At 41.2% G+C, this 18,087-nt stretch overlaps 1 pseudogene; it reads right to left on the bottom strand.

The window, feature by feature from the left end:
• Window positions 1–473: 473 nt before the first annotated feature.
• On the bottom strand, window positions 474–4,804 carry LOC115193476 (pyruvate dehydrogenase E1 component subunit alpha, somatic form, mitochondrial-like; annotated as a pseudogene).
• Between the last annotated feature and the right edge of the window lie 13,283 nt (window positions 4,805–18,087).

The following is an 18,087-nucleotide window of genomic DNA, read 5'->3' as shown; positions in this document are numbered from 1 at the left end:
GAATTACATGCACTCAGAAATGTCATTACTCTGCTGGAGGTGTAAAACACTAAAGGGGACATACTGTATTTGCATATGTCATGGTCTTGTGAAGGCTGACTGAATTCTGGCAAAGAGTATGTTCTTTTCTCTCAGCATGTCTACAGATTCTCCCTTCTCCCTGTTTTTGTTTGCTTGGAAATGTTGAGACTGTAGAGTGTTATCTGAAGAAACTGTGTAACCTAGCATTTATAGCGACTAAGAAATGCATTGCCATTAATTGGAAGGTTGGTTATCCTCCCACAATGGATGGAAGAAAGGTCAAGTTATGTATCACTAGATTTGACTTATTACAAGATTAAGGGTATACTGTGCAACTTTCATAAGGTCTGGATGCCTTATATGGAATACTATACAAACAAAATGTGCCTGTATTGAAAATATGCCCACGTAGGGGAGATACCTATTTAGACAGTTCCTAACTGCTGGTGTGCTCAGTCCTGGCCCTGGGAGTCTGCCGTACTGTTGTCACTCTGGACTTGGCCTAACACACCTGAAACCAATAAGGAATGTTTCACTAAAATCCTAATTCTGTGTGTTAATGTTTGTGTGTTTTTATTGAACTTTTGTTTTCCAAACCTTTCCCTTGAGACAAAAAAAGACTAGAAAGAAGATGTTTTGGGGAGAGAGTTGAGTTATTGACTATGGTGGGGGTTGGGCGTGCAGGCGACTCGGGCTGGCTGGGCAGTCTGGCTCAAATTTGATATGGAGGATGACTTAATAAGGCCAATAAAAAGTTGGCTTTATTAAGTAAAAGTCTTTTTACTTTATTTGTAAGAGTTGTTATTTTTTTGGCTATTGGTTAAAGGTGCAACACAATAACACAATATTGATGATCACTGATCGGCTCAAACACATTCATTCTTAGGGCTAGGCCCCTTTTTTCAAAATTTCCGCCTGAATGACATGCCCAAAGTAAACTGCCTGTTGCTCAGGCCCTGAAGCCAGGGTATGCATATAATTGGTACCATTGGAAAGAAAACACTTTGAAGTTTGTAGAAATGTTAAAATAATGTAGGAGAATATAACAATAGATATGGTAGGGGAAAAATCCAAAGAAAAACCAACCAGAATACTTTTGTTTGTTGAGAGACCATCCTCTTAGAATGACAAGTATAAGGTCATACTGAGAATTAGCTCCCTGGATGCAATTCCTATGGCTTCCATGGGGTGGCAGTTGTCTATGTTCAAGGTTTTAGGCTTGTAACTTCAAAAACAGGGACACAGTACAGGGACACAGTCTTGGAAATTTGTGTTTGCGCACGCCATGAAGACAGGACGCACCTGCTAAAATCGGTTTCCTATTGAACATACTTCTTTCCTTAAGAAATATTATAGTTTGATTACTTTTTAGGGTATCATAGGAGTACATAGAAATGTATTTTGACTTGTTGAAACAAAGTTTAGGGGTAGATTTTTGGATTCCTTTCTCGGCATGTTGAACGAGTGGATTACTCAAATCGATGGTGCCAACTAAATTTACTTTTTGGGATATAAAGAAGGATTTTATCTAACAAAACGACACTATAGCTGGGACCCTTTGGATGACAAATAAGAGGAAGATTTTCAAAAAGTAAGTGAATTTTTAATTGCTATTTGTGAATTCATGAAACCTGTGCCGGTGGAAAAATATTTTGATGTGGGGCGCCGTCCTCAAACAATCGCATGGCATGTTTTCTCTGTAATAGCTACTGTAAATCGGACAGTGCAGTTAGATTAACAAGAATTTAAGCTTCCAACCGATATAAGACCCTTATATGTAACTAAATGTTTAATATCCATCATTTGTATGATTATTTATTGAATTGCGCGCCCTCCAGTTTCACTGGAAGCGGGACGCCTAGGCTAGCGGGACGTCTAGGCCTAAAAGGTTTTTAAGAAGGAAAGAAATTCCACAAATTAACTTTTAACAAGGCCCACCTGTTAATTGAAATGCATTCTAGGTGACTACCTCATGAAGCTGGTTGAGAGAATGCCAAGAGTGTGCAAAGCTGTCATCAAGGCAAAGGGTTGCTACTTTGAAGAATCTAAAATCTAAAATATATTTTCATTTAATAACACTTTTTTGGTTACTACATGATTCCATATGTGTTATTTCATAGTTTTGATGTCTTCACTATTATTCTACAATGTAGAAAATAGTACAAATAAAGAAAAATCCTTGAATGAGTAGGTGTGTCCAAACCTTTGACTGGTACTGTACAAACACTCAAATCTTAAAAACAGAGACAGACCCTCCACACACTCCCCAAGCCAGGGGTGGACAACCCTGCTCCTGGAGAGCTATAGGGTGTGCAAGCTTACATATCAGCATTAACCCAAATGATACAGCTTATCAAAGTCTTGATGAGAGGTTGATATACTGAATCAGGTTTGTTAGTGCTGGGCTGTCCAATGCAATTCACCTCCCATTCAAAGACCAATCCCTCAGTATCAGGAGAATACTACCAATTCAGACCTAGATATAAAACTACATATTATACGCTACACAGTACATATTGTGAATAAATACCAGTGACATCACAGGGTCAGAAGTGATGAACTGGTTTGGAATGGTGCTACAGACTCAACTCTAACCACGATCTCATCTCCGAATGTGAGACAAGGGAATGAGAGAAGGAGGATAAGAAGAGAGGAGGAGTAGACTTTCACCCAGGGGTTGATGTGGCAGAGGGTTGAAGAGGATGTGTACCTGATAGACTGTAGTTTGGTCCAGATGTGTGTGTGTGTGTGTGTCCAACTGACAGACTTTAGTTTGACACAGGGGTTGGTCCGGCTGGTCCGGTTTGTTGGCGAAGATGTGGTTACAGAGCTTGTCCAATGGCAGCTCTGGGTCAAACTGGGCCCCATTCTTGTTCACCTTCCTGATCTTTACATCTATTAAAGGACTGAAGGAGGGAATAAAAAATTATATTTGAGCACTTGGACCACCTGTGTGTGTGTTTGTGTGTGTGTGTGTGTCTGTGTGTGTGTGCGTGCGTGCGTGTTGGTGAAAGTGTGTTTACCTTGAGCTTCTTCACAGAAGCCATGTTGTTGGACAGCATGCATTCCTTCAGCATAGTGATGGGGTCACTCTTACTGCGCACTTCCTGGATCTCCTCACGGGTATGGTTGCTACAGGAAGTTAAATCTCACACAGGCAGAGGGGTTAGACCTGATTAGCAGGGTTCAGCTCCAGCCCTTAGTCGATGAGAGAGAGAGAGAACCCTGGAAAGGAAGCGGTGCTAGAGTATTAGGATGCATCCCAAACAAATACCGCACTAAACGGGTGTCTAGACAGGTTCAAATAGGGAGTGAGGGATTTCTAATAGAATAGAATTAGAATAGAATAATATAATTCAAATGAAGAGTTTGACAGGTGTTGGAGAAAATATCCAGAAATTAGCAGCCCTGGCAACACAAGAAGGTGGGTCAGGCTAAAACAGAACAGAGTAAGGGATGAGAGAGAGAGTAGAGGAGGAGTGAGGGGGCGGAGAGAGACCCGGGGTCAGATAACAGTCACAGGGTCAGAGGTCAGAGATCACATCTCACCTAACCCCAGGGTCGCTCATGCTGTGTCTATGGTAACAGTAGGTCTCCAGCTCCATGACAATAGGACCCTGCCAGAGAGGTTTCCAAACCAAGATACTCAACAAGGTAGCCAACACCGCCATGACACTGCTGATCAGGGATTTCTATTGGAGCAGCAGTTTTTCAGCATCTTCCTATATCTATGCTTTTTGTCCCTGCAGTACACAAGGAGTGTCAGTAGTGGTTAAACAGGGACCAGTTGCAGCTCTGTACTGGAGTCTCTTCCACAGATTGTCTCAGAGTTGGTCACATAGCTTCCCTCTGTCAGGGAGGAGCCACTGGTGCGATACTAGAAGCTGATCATCGCTCTGAGATTAGATTGTCTGAGACAAGGTGATTCTTAACACTCTTCAAGCTCTTAAACCACTTATAAAATTCTCATCTCTGCACCAATCAGAACTCATCTTCTCAAGCTCTACAAACAATCATACCTCACCTTCCTGGCTCTGCAGTGGTCTGCAACGAACTTGTTGGCCTCCCCACACACACAGAACGTCCATGCCGTCCACCTATACCCAGAGTTAGGAAGGTCAATATAGCAGAGATACTGTACACTCACTGATTGTGTGTGTGTCCTACCTTGAGGCCAAGAATATTGTTTCTTGATGTACTCAGTGCTAGCAGAGGACCTCTCCACATGCACTCCCATGCCAAACCTGTTTTTCTCACAGATGAAGATACACTGCTTCCACAGAGCCATCATGTTGAAAGACTCAAATATCTGGCCCTGATTGGACAAGAGGAGGAGAGTCGATGATGATGATGAAGAAGACTACTACAACCGTTAGATAGATAGAACAAGTCTCACCTGGTTGGCTGCTCCGTCTCTGTACAGCATCACACAGACCTGGTTGTTACCCTGGTGCTGACAGGCTAGTGCACACCTGCCCCCAATGGAACCTGTAGACACACACACAAACGCACGCATGTGCGCGCACACACACACACACACACACAGATTGTGAGATCAAGCTTATATTTTGGGTTATGATGCGGTAAAAAAATTGATAAGCTAATGAAGCATTTAGAAATGACATTCTACATGAATCAATGGCTATATTTCAAGTATTTTACAGTCCACAAATTGATAGCACCAATCCCAGATTGTCCCTTTAAATGAACACAGTAAAATAGTTTTACACATCATCATCATAATCACCTACACAAATGATGGAAAGTGATCACATACCTCCATGTCTCACCACTGTTTAATTGTGACTCTGGAAATGAGTCACAATAGTTGGATAGTCTGCTTACGACTTCTTTACACGAAAGGGACAGCTGTACAGTCCTGTGTTTCCGGAATGCACAGCTTCAGGATCTGTGCCCGACTTTAGTACCATAACACGTTGCCGAGTGATGGATGTAAACATTATCACTATACACACGCATATCAAAGCACTGTCAGAAGTATGCATACATCAAATGCCTTGGTATTCCAAGTTTAACTCAAAATACAAAATACAAAAAGCTGAGAGTGTACAACTTCATCTAGGGAACAGATTGAAATTTACTGGGGTGGGGTGGTCAAAATAGGGGGTGTCAAACTTGTTTTTTTTACTTTGGGGAGGGTTGTGTGGTTTTTTATTAGGTACAGGACAGGGTAGTGCGTTTTTTCCATGCTTTAAATTCGCTCTTTTGCAGGTTTTACTATATAATTTCTTCCATTCTAGCCAAATGTTCTAATCTGCTTGCATGCACCCTATATAAAGGTGTTTTGGTACTTCCCTTATACACTACGCTTTTCCATGTGCTAACTTTTACCATACCACAGGTAAGTTTAGTCTACCAGTCTAACTATCTATCCTGTCCTCCATCCACGATTCATAGTGACAATAGTGGTAGGTGGATCGTTTGCCCAGATCTGCAATAGGCTAAATAGCAATCTTAACACAAATAAAAGCATTCAAAGCTGCATCAATTTTCAATATGATCCCCCAAGAACAAACAGGAATAGCTGATAGGCAGCGGAGAGGCCAGGTGCATCATTGCACATGAAATAACAGTGAAGACACAGCTCAAAATGCTGTGTTGTCCCTATTGATGTAGGGACAATACAATTATCCTACCTAGACTAGCCTACCATACCACAATGCAATGAATAATTGCATTATTGTTTTCAAGTGAGTACAACATATTACTCTAGGCTGTAGTGAAAATGTTATTTGAATAATGGCGCAAAAGCCTTGTGATTTGAATGCTTCATTCCATTTGGATCAGTTGTGGGTCTATTCTTGACAGTTTATAAGGTCTAGAAAGGCACAGTAGCAGGCCAGTCTGGCTGTATTTTTACTTCTGATATTGAAATTGCTGTCTGTTACAGATCATCATTCTCCTAGTTATTCAGGAAAGCTTAATGCACGCTCTTATATTTTATATGTAGCATAAACACAATCAGTTACAATGTTTTAACCTGATTAGGCTACTTCAAAATCTCAGGCATGCGCACGTTCATCCAAAATATAATTCCAGCATCCTCAAAATGCCTTGACATTAACCAGGATTACATCCAACCTTTTTATGTGAGTAAAGTAGCCTACATGTCATATAAAAAAGGTCAGGACATCATGGGAAAGCATACAGTTTATTAGGCTACAGACGAAAAAGGTTATGATGAACTTCACAGGATAGTGAAAGTGCCCGTTGATGAGCTTGATGCTCCTTTTAATAAATATCGAGGGTCTAATTCTGGTGACATTATGGCTGCCATTTGACAAATTTGTCCAAGATATTCTCATCATGTAGTAGACTATACCCGGTCTGTATCTGCAATCTGTTGGGTAGAGCGAACGTGCCAATACCAGAGTGGACACATTCGCTATATCTACAGTGGCTTGCGAAAGTATTCACCCCCCTTGGCATTTTTCCTATTTTGTTGCCTTTCAACCTGGCATTAAATTTGATTTTTGGGGGGTTTGTAGCATTATATTTACACAACATGTCTACCACTTTGAAGATGCAAAATATTTTTTATTGTGAAACAAACAAGAAATAAGACAAAAAAAAACCAGAAAACTTGAGCATGCATAACTATTCACCCCCCAAAGTCAATACTTTGTAGAGCCACCTTTTGCTGCAATTACAGCTGCAAGTCTCTTGGGGTATGCCTCTATAACATTGGCACATCGAGCCACTGGGATTTTTGCCCATTCTTCAAGGCAAAACTGCTCCAGCTCCTTCAAGTTGGATGGGTTCCGCTGGTGTACAGCAATCTTTAAATCATACCACAGATTCTCAATTGGATTGAGGTCTGGGCTTTGACAAGGCCATTCCAAGACATTTAAATGTTTACCCTTAAACCACTTGAGTGTTGCTTTAGCAGTATGCTTACGGTCATTGTCCTGCTGGAAGGTGAACCTCTGTCCTAGTCTCAAATCTCCTGAAGACTGAAACAGGTTTCCCTCAAGAATTTCCCTGTATTTAGAGCCATCCATCATTCCTTCAATTCTGACCAGTTTCCCAGTCCCTGCCGATGAAAAACATCCTCACAGCATGATGCTGCCACCACCATGCTTCACTGTGGAGATGGTTTTCTCAGGGTGATGAGAGGTGTTGGATTTGCGCCAGACATTACGTTTTCCTTAATGGCCAAAAAGCTCAATTTTAGTCTCATCTGACCAGAATACCTTCTTCCATATGTTTGGGGAGTCTCCCACATGCCTTTTGGCGAACACCAAATGTGTTTGCTTATTTTTTTCTTTAAGCATGGCTTTTTTCTGGCCACTCTTCCATTAAGACCAGCTCTGTTGAGTGCACGGTTTAACGTGGTCCTGTGGACAGATACTCCAATCTCTGCTGTGGTGCTTTGCAGCTCCTTCAGGGTTATCTTTAGTCTCTTTGTTGCCTCTCCTATTAATGCCCTCCTTGCCTGGCCCGGGGGTGTTGGTGGGCGGTCCTCTCTTGGCAGATTTGTTGTGGTGCCATATTCTTGCCATTTTTTAATAATGGATTTAATGGTGCTCTGTGGGATGTTCAAAGTTTCTGATATTTTTATAACTCAACCCTGATCTGTACTTCTCCAAAACCTTGTCCCTGACCTGTTTGGAGATCTCATTGGTCTTCATGGTGCCCCTTGCTTAGTGGTGTTGCAGACTCTGGGGCCTTTCAGAACAGGTGTATATATACTGAGATCATGTGACACTTAAATAAAGTCCACCTGTGTGCAATATAACTAATTATGTGACTTCTGAAGGTAATTGGTTGCACCAGATCTTTTTTAGGGGCTTCATAGCAAGGGGAATGAATACATATGCACACCCCATTTTTTGTTTTTCTATTTTACGTTTTTTTTAAACAAGATATTTTTTTCATTTCACTTCACCAATTTGGACAATTTTGTGTATGTCCATTACATGAAATCCAAATAAAAATCAATTTAAATTACAGGTTGTAATGCAACAAAATGGGAAAAACACCAAGGGGGATGAATACTTTTGCAAGGCACTGTACCTAACATTTTTGTGACAAAACTATCAGTAGGCCTAAAGCTGAAAATGCAATGTAAACCCATTTAACTTGTATTTTTTATTCGATACCTGGAAATTCAATGGCTAAAGTTATTTTATGTGCACTACATATTTACACACATACTTTTATCCTCAACAAGTCAATTTGATTGAAACACAATTCTGATAGGAAAATGCAGCGGCCATATTGTTTATGTGCAGATTTTAGAATATTCACATGAAAATATGTCGCCAATTGGATGGAAACCTAGCTATAGACACCCTAAAGACTATGCCAAGTGCGCTAGTCCAGTGTCCCTTTGATTATGCCTGCACATCATGGTTCACCAGCAGAACCAAACATCTAAGGAATAAGCTACAGACCAGCCAAACAAGCTTGTAAAAATTGTACTGAAAATCCCCCTTTTATACTCATCAGGAGGTTGAGCATTTTTTCGTTTGTATCTCTGTAATGTGTCTGTATCTACGTAATTGTATATGCACTTATGTAAAAAATACGGACCACAATGGAAATAAGTCCCCAACTTTATTGTGCATTCCCAGTCACTTTTAAAAATCTTTGTACCCACTGGGCACACACTGGTTGAATCAACATTGTTTCCACATCATTTAAATGAAATTACGTTGCATCATTATGGAATAGACAATGAATTGACGTCTGTGCCCAGTGCGTACTGTGTGTATATATATATGTATATATGTATTTTTTTTACTGATAAATAAAATCAATCAGTCATTCTGTACTGTGCAGTGGCCACTTGTTGAATGGAAAGAGACATCTGTTACAAAACACCATTTAAAAAAAATGACAATCAGAGGTTGTCAAGCCGAGCCTTCGATACTTGGTAAGCCTACAAGGTAGGAAGGGATGTATTTTCTGTTTTTGACGAGATTGACATAGTTTATTTATTGTAGTGTTGAAAATGCAAACCATGATATTGAAGTGCCTGAAGTCAGTATGCTTTGTTTGTTAATTAATTAATACTTTTTAAAATATATTTTTTATTAAACAAAATACAAACAATACGATCATGACAATAACAAGACAAGACAACCATAAGAAGTTAGGACGATGTATATACATGACAATACTCAAACAGACAAACACACACGATACAACACATTTGGACAAAACAGTTATCAGCAATGCCATGGTGTAGCCTAATACCGAAATAAATAAATAAGGAAAACCATTGTTAGCTTACATTCCATGGCATATGGAGCATTTTGCCTTTCTAGTAACATATATTTACTTTAACTAATATTGTTCAAAAACACTAGTCGACTTTGTCAAAGAAATATGCCTAAAGAGCTTCCCAACACTCCGCCTTGCTTAGCTTCTCCCACTTTCTTTGATGCTGTTGAATTTTCTGATTTCTAGTAGCAATTGTACTTTCCAAAAATTAATTGGCGCATAGATAATTGTTCAAAAAGGTTTGGTGTTAGAGATGTCAAATTTTGTGTTTTGTATATCAATATTTTACCTAGAAGAAGTACTGCGTTGTTAATTGTAGGACTATGAACATTGAGCTCACCAAAGATGACAAGCTGAGGGTTATCCCTCTAGATTCTAAGCCCTGTCTAAGCCGGGGGAGAGGGGGGGTGGGTTCCAAGCTAAAAACATATGGAATTGTTTTAAGATGGTCATACCAAGGATCAGCCCATGCAAAAATTAGATATCTCTAGCTTAAACAGACAGAATCTTTAATTATGTTAATTAGTCACGGAAATTGTAGGCTAAGGGTTAATATGTAGTTTGATGGAGTGATGAGAAATCCAGCCTTGAACTTGTAGCCAAAATGAGCTTATTGTGGGACATGACCAATTCAGATGGATTATGTCATCCTTGTCACGCCCTGACCATAGTGAGCCCTGGTGTAATAGGTCAGAGCGTGACTAGGGGGGTTTTCTAGTTATTATAGTTCTATGTTGGTGTGTGAGTATGGTTCCCAATTGGAGGCAGCTGAATATCGTTGCCTCTAATTGGGGATCATACTTAGTCTGTCCCTTTTCCAACCTGCGTTGTGGGATATTGTTTTGTGTTAGTGCCATTGTGCGCTACGGACTTCACATCGTTATTTCTTTGTTGTTTTTTTGGAAGTTTCACGATCAATAAAATGTGGAACTCTACTCACGCTGCGCCTTGGTCCGATTATTTATATAACGATTGTGACAGAATATCCCACCATAACAGGACCAAGCAGTGTGCCCAGGAGGTAAGGGGAGTTGGACATGGGAGGAAATACTGGGTGGATGCGAGACCCTTCCTTGGCGTTTCCAACCAAGGAGTAATGGAGGACAGTGACGACGCCGGGGTCCGCAGCCACAAAGAGCCCAAAGGCAACCCCAAGATTTTTTTGTGGGAGGCACAAGGGGCAGTCGGCTGAGCCGAGGAGAGAGCCAGAGACCGTCTGGGAGTCGATGGAGATGTTGGAGGAGGGAGATCGCCGAGAGATGTTGGTTAGGTGTATTCTGTATCACACTCGCCCTGAAGAGCGTGTCATCAGTCCGGTGCCATCTGTGCTGGCTCCACGCTCCAGGCCTCCAGTGCGCCTCCCCAGTCCGGTACGTCCTGTGCCGGCTCCCCGCACTCGCCTTGAAGAGCGTGTCATCAGTCCGGTGAAACCTGTGCCGGCTCCACGTACCAGGCCTCCAGTGTGCCTGCCCAGTCCGGTACGTCCTGTGCCGGCTCCCCGCACTCGCCCTGAAGAGTGTCACCAGCCCTGAGTCTCCAGCGATGGTCTATAGCCCGGAACCTCCAGTGACGGTCCATGGCCCGGAGCTTCCAGCGACGGTTCACAGTCCAGAGCCTCCAGTGACGGTCCACGGCCCGGAGCTTCCTGTGCCGGTGCCATGGCTGGAGCCTTTCTCTGCCCCGGTGCTCAGTCCAGGCACGGCATCCAGTCCCGCTCCATGGCTGGAGTCAGTCTTCCTCTGCGCCAGTGCCCAGTCCAGGCACGGCGTCCAGTCCCGCTCCATGGCCGGAGCCATCCTCTGCGCCGGTGTCCAGTCCAGGCACGGCATCCAGTCCCACTCCATGACCGGAGCCTTCCTCTGCGCCGGTGCTCAGTCCAGGCACGGCATCCAGTCCCGCTCCATGGCCTGAGCCTTCCTCTGCGCCGGTGCCCAGTCCAGGCATGGCGCCCAGTCCTGCTCCATGGCCGGAGCCTTCCTCTGCGCCGGTGCCCAGTCCAGACACGACGTTCAGCTCGGCTTCATGGCCCGGATCTGCGGTCTGAGCGGGTGCTATGTCCCGCACCGGAACCGCCACTGACGCTAGTTGCCCACCCTAACCCTCCCCATCTAGGTTCAGGTTTTGCGGTCGGAGTCCACACCTTTGGGGGGGGGGAGGGGGTATATCGTTGAATACAGCTGAATATTGTTGCCTCTGATTGGGGCTCATACTAAGTGTGTCCCTTTTCCCGCCTGCATTGTGGGATATTGTTTTGTGTTAGTGCCATTGTGCGCTACCGACTTCACATCATTATTTCTTTGTTGTTTTTTGGAAGTTTCACGATCAATAAAATGTGGAACTCTACTCACGCTGCGCCTTGGTCAGATTATCTATATAACGATCGTGACACCCCTCCTCTTCATGACAGAATCTGCATTTAGAGTCTTGCTCAATACCCCAAATGCAAAGCATTATCTTTGTTGACAGAATTTTTACAAATATCTTTAACTGAAAGGCCCTTGAGTATGTATCTATTGCAGTTTTGTATGTGAGTTTGAAGACCTGCTTCCATGAAATTGGGTTGTCAAAGATATCTTCCCAGTATGTTTGAAACTTTTATGGAATTGCAGATAGGTTATGGAAATTCAAAGTAAATGGATATATTTCAGAATATATTTTATGTTTTTGTTTCCATACAAAAATATATAGTTCCCCATTCAAATGATTGACATCCGGCACGTAACGGAGTGCTTATTTATGGTTCATGTGAATGAAGCATATCGCAGTTCCACCTCCAACAAAACATCAGCTATACGGATATTGGCTAAAGCGGATCTGTTTGAATCTGGCCCTAAATCTGCTAAGTAGATCAATATCTGGTTAACTATGTTGAACATTGAAGATAAAAATCCTTAATTTAATCAACAACAAAGCGGTCATCTCACCTCTGCTTTTGAAAAAGCTGATGGATGGGCCTGGAGAAATGTAACCACTCTCAAATTCATAGACAGAGCTATGGATCCAAGGACTGACCATCCATGATGTCAAAAGTGTAGTTTTAACCATGTTTTTCGGCTATGCAGTTTTTGTTCACATTTGCAGTGTTTACAAACATTGGAATAAAACAAGCCTATATTTTGGCTTCTGATTGGTACGACAGTTGAACTAAGCTCATGAGTTATATTCTTCAAGAATCAATGGTTATATTGTATTAATTAATAAGTCCAAAATTATATGTAGTAACTAAAGATTCTACCTTTAATCACTTTTTATAATGGCTTGTTTACGGTGGCCTATATGGGGCAAAGTCATTGTTAGTCTGTAATCTGAAGACAAAAAGAACTAGTATCAAATGGCACACAAGGTCAACTATTTGGCAATTTCTCACATTGATAAAGCTGGAAAGATTACATTTCTTCTCAGTTTTACTTGTTAAGATTGAACTCACCTCTAGAGTGAGCTCTTTCCACATGATTGACCAGGTCCAATTCCATTTCAGAAGTCAGGTGCTCAGCCCAAGTTCCATTTTAACCTGCCCAAGTCCCTTTCCCCTGCCCTAAGTGTTTTCATAGATCTGAAAGAAGGGTGATGTCTTTTGAGCAGAGCTTCAGCCATATTGCTGACCGTCCTTTCAGATAGTCATAGTGAACTGAACACCATATGGTCAGCATAGAAGTTAGGGGTTGAAATGGAAGCATCTGAATATATTTACAATATATACTTTGTAGTGATTCATTTTAAGAAAGACAGCCTTTGTTTAACCAAAGTAACCAATATCTTCTTGCAGATACTGTATATAACTTGGTTTGAGCCTTTGTAACAGCTCTAGCCTAAGTCCGTACAGAGTTTTCAGTTTCACTCTTGTATAGAAACCATTTAAAGATAATGACTTTTTTGGTGAAAACACCCTAAACCTAAATTGAGGCCGCAGGGTAAATCTGGCCTACAGACATTACCTCTCTGTTGCAGGTAAATGAGGCGGGAAGTAGGTACCAGGCCCTGAAGGTTCATGGGTAAGTCAGGCCTTGACCTCTCTGAGTTCAATCACAAAGTAACCAAACCCAATAGCATTTACCATGGAAAGCACAGACTCTGACTATGACTATTCAGTTAAACAATCATAGTTCTGTTTAAGACATTATAGAATAAATGTGAATGTGATTATATAAATCCACACAATATTAGTCCTCCTAATTAGCAGAATGACGGTTCGCCTCGGGTTCTAATCACTTGCGGAAAGAGCCGTTTCAGACGAGCACAGAAAATCCTCTGTAGTCTCATAATAGCTGCCTTCATATCCTCCATTAATTGTTCAGTCTCCATTTGGAAACCCAAATATTGCCCTTAGCCCTCCCAGCTAAACTGCACTTTATTTATAAAAATGGAATACTGTGGTTCTTCCCTGAACTGAGGCTTTGAACTACATTTGCATATTAAGCTGACAGCTCGACAGGATTTTCACACATGATGCTGATTGCAGCTGATGTCGGGGTTTAATTTCTGCCCTGTGTTGCTGGTCTGAAGTGAGTCGGACCGCCGGAAACAGAGCACAGCTGCTGGACCGCGAGGCTGTTCAGACACACAGGACATTTTTATAATGAACTGACCTGAAATCTGTCTTCAACTCAGTAGGCCACAACTCTAATATTTTGCATAATGGTATGCTATTACCATTATTGTATTTGCAGAAATGGTCTAGTGTGAAAAGATGATTGCCCAAATAATTATCATGATTTAAATGTAGGGTACAGGGTATTTAGAGGACTCCTTCTAGTTAAACGATCTCACTACTACCCTCATTGAACTCATCAGTGTGCCAACATAGGGAATGTCAAGGCTACAGTTTCTAATCTCGAGGTAATGAACCTCTCACACTTTCATACACTGAAGTTGAATACAGAAAAATTTTCAACTCTTATATTAGGCCTACATGACCAGTAGGTTGCATGTAGCTAGCTCTGTACCAATTTAACAACTATGACTAGAAAGTACAGTAAGTAGGCTAGCCTATCTTAGGCTAAATAAATCCAAATGGTTCATAGCCAGATAGTGACAACCTGTTTACTCTGTGAGGGTCTTAGGGACTGAATGACAGACTGACAAGAGTCTCAGTTCAAGAGGGGTGAAATCATCCATAAGGGAAAAAGGCCATTGAGGGGAGCATCCTGCGCTCAAACGTATTCTCCTCTTGAAGGGGGCACAGATGGGTAGCGAGGGGAAGTGCAGTGCTCCTTCTTTTGAAATTCAAGTGGATGACATCTTAATTACTGCCTGGTTGTTTCTTGTGTCCGCCAATGATCCATAGTGGCATCAGTCACATCACACACACACACACACACACACACACACACACACACACACACACACACACACACACACACACACACACACACACACACACACACACTCACACACACACACACACACACACACACACACACAAACGGCAGCTGGGTTAAAGTGGGTTCACCTTGGAACGAGAAGTTTACCCTCTCATAGCTTTGGGTAAATGTAATATGCCGGACGTTCATTATTTGTTATCCACATGACAGGATTTATAAGTGGAACCTTTTACTGTTGTCAATGAAGGATTAAACCATCTCTCCACCTCCATTTAATCTTGGTATAAAATAGTACTTTGCTAAGACACAGTTTGAGCCCTTTGGGCAGCTGGAGGCATCTGGTTCAAAATGGTCTCCTCCTTGGAGCACGTTATAGCAACCAGCCAGGTCTGTGGCCTTGAAGTTTTTGCATGTTTGACATAGAGTTTGATACTTTAATGTTTTTTGTCTTGTGTTTATAACTGGCTTCAAAACATTCAACACTATCTTCACCACATAGTGATTTAAAAACAATGACATATTCCATTGACAAAGTTGGATTAAATTACTTTTTATTCTAGTTCTTATAATGGCAACTTTTTCATAATTTAAAACACATGTACAAAAACAAATATTTCCTTCTAAAATATAATACTTTTTTTATTGCTTTGGCACTATTTTTACAAGTATGTGGTGAATTTTCAAAACTCTTCGTACAAAACTCCAAACTGGTAACACTTGTAACGCAGCCAGTCTTACATTCAAAACCTTTAATTTTTCATTCATTTTGTTTGCAGACATCTTTCACCACATAACCATTGATCCCAAATTCATTTGTTTAATCACCAAAACACAACATAATGATGTCTTCTCAATTTTGTTAGTTTAACAACCAGTTAATCCAATAGCAAAAAATGTGTTGATACATGTTTCAAAATTGCCATTTGATTGAAGTATGCTACACTATTGTACATTACACTGTTTTCACACTTGCACTATCCATAAAATGTTCTAAACATCCAATTTCCATCATTTATATCCCATGTGGATCAAAGGTGTGATCGCTGAAGACATCTTTCACAACATAAACAAATGAAAGAAATTAAAGCAGCATAATGTTCAGAAGGCACTAGTTTGCATTAAGCCTGTCTTAAGCATCTGGCCATAGGTTCTCATCGAAATCTCCGTAAATATCCTCATTGCTCATGCACCTGGGGAAATACCTTTGGGAAGTCGAATCCAAGCCTGACATAGTTCTGGATTGAAATCATTTTGGATATACAGTACCAGTCAAAAGTTTGGACACATCTACTCATTCAAGGGTTTTTCTTAATTTTTACTATTTTCTACATTGTAGAATAATAGTAAAGACATCAACACTATGAAATAACACATATGGAATCATGTAGTAAGCAAAAAATTGTTAAACTAATTAAAATATAGTTTATATTTCAGATTCTTCAAAGTAGCCACCCTTTGCCTTGATGACAGCTTTGCACACTCTTGGCATTCTCTCAACCAGCATCATGAGGAATGATTTTCCAACAGTCTTGAAGGAGTTCCCACATATGCTGAGCAATTGTTGGCTGCTTTTCCTTCACTCTGAATGAGTTGGACCGCAGAGTGAAGGAAAAGCAGTGCATTTTACTGAGTAGTGGCTTCTGTCTAGGTACTCTACCATAAAGGTCTGATTGGTGGAGTGCTGCAGAGAGGGTTGTCCTTCTGGAAGGTTCCCCCATCTCTACAGAGGAACTCTGGAGCTCTGTCAGCGTGACCGTCTGGTTTTTGGTCACCTCCCTGACCAAGGCCCTTCTTCCCTGATTGCTCAGTTTGGCTGGGCAGCCAGCTCTAAAACCTCATGGATTGTTTTTTGCTCTGACATGCACTGTCAACTGTGTGACCTTATTTAGACGGGTGTGTGCCTTTCCAAATCAACAATTATTTTCTCAAAAAATTCGATAAAACCTGTTTTCGCGTTGTAATTATCGGGTATTGTGTGTACATTGATAAGGATTTTTTAGAGTAAGGCTGTAACATAACAAAATGTGGAAAAAGTCAAGTGGTCTGAATATTTTCTGAATACCCTGTATATCATACCTTTTACATTTTTTACTTTACGGACACATGTGGCTCTCAAAATCTGTACAAACCAGTTTGCATGTAAAATCTATAGGTTTACCAACGTGATCATCAATTAAGGGCAGTTGGATTTAGTAATACTAAAATCTGTTTTAACAAAAGAGAAGAGAATCATATCAAAAGTAATGTGAGCATTACATTTCTTAAAAGCAATTACTTTGACTATGTATTCCAATGTGAAACACGCAAAAATATAAACGCAACATGTAAAGTGTTGGTCCCATGTTTCATAAGCTGAAATAAAAGATCCCAGAAATGTTCCATATGCACAAAAAGCTTATTCCTTTAGAATTTTGTGCACAAATTTGTTTACATCCCTGTTAATGAGCATTTCTCATTTGCCAAGATAATCCATCCACCTGACAGGTGTAGCATATTAAGAAGCTGATTAACTTCTTCAGGGATCAGTGTCCCTTTCACGGGACGGTTGAGCTAATGTAGGCTAATGTAGCATGAGGTTGTAAGTAACATGAACATTTCCCAGGACATAGTCATATCTGATATTGGCAGACAGCTTAAATTATTTTTAATCTAACTGCACTGTCCAATTTACAGTAGCTATTACAGTGAAATAATACCATGTTATTGTTTGAGGAGAGTGCACAATTTTGAACATGAAAAGTTATTAATAACAAATTAGGCACATTTGGCCAGTCTTGATACAAAATTTTGAACAGAAATACAATGGTTAATTGGATCAGTCTAAAACTTTGCACATACACTACTGACATCTAGTGGCCAAAATCTAAATTGCACCTGGGCAGGAATAATACATGATGGCCTTTCTCTTGCATTTCAAAGATGATGGTACAAAAAAATTACAGAAGAACGGTTGTTTTTTTTCTATGTATTATCTTTTACCAGATCTATTGTGTTATATTCTCCTACAATTCTTTTACATTTCCACAAACTTCAAAGTTTCCTTTCAAATGGTACCAAGAATATGCATATCCTTGCTTCAGGGCATGAGCTATAGGCAGTTAGATTTGGGTATGTCATTTTAGGCGAAAATTGAAAAAAAGGGGAAGATTCTTTAAAGAGCATGACCATGGGCCTCCCGAGTGGCGCAGCGGTCTAAGGCACTCCATTGCAGCGCTAGCTGCATCACTACAGATCCTGGTTTGATCCCAGGCTGTGTCGCAACCGGCTGCGACTGGGATACCCATGAGGCGGTGCATAATTGGTCTAGCATCGTCCGGGTTTGGGGATGGTTTGGTCGGCCGGGATGTCCTTGTCCCTTCGTGGCCGGGCGCAGTGCACGCTGACTTCAGTTGCCAGGTGTACGATGTTTCCTCTGACACATGCGGCTGGCTTCCAGGTTAAGCGAGCATTGTGTCAAGAAGCAGTGCTTCTTGGCGGGGTCGTGTTTCAGAGGATG

The sequence above is a fragment of the Salmo trutta genome, chromosome 5 (assembly GCF_901001165.1).
Source record: "Salmo trutta chromosome 5, fSalTru1.1, whole genome shotgun sequence".
NCBI lineage: Eukaryota > Metazoa > Chordata > Actinopteri > Salmoniformes > Salmonidae > Salmo > Salmo trutta.
This window is presented reverse-complemented; position numbering and strand designations above follow the sequence as displayed.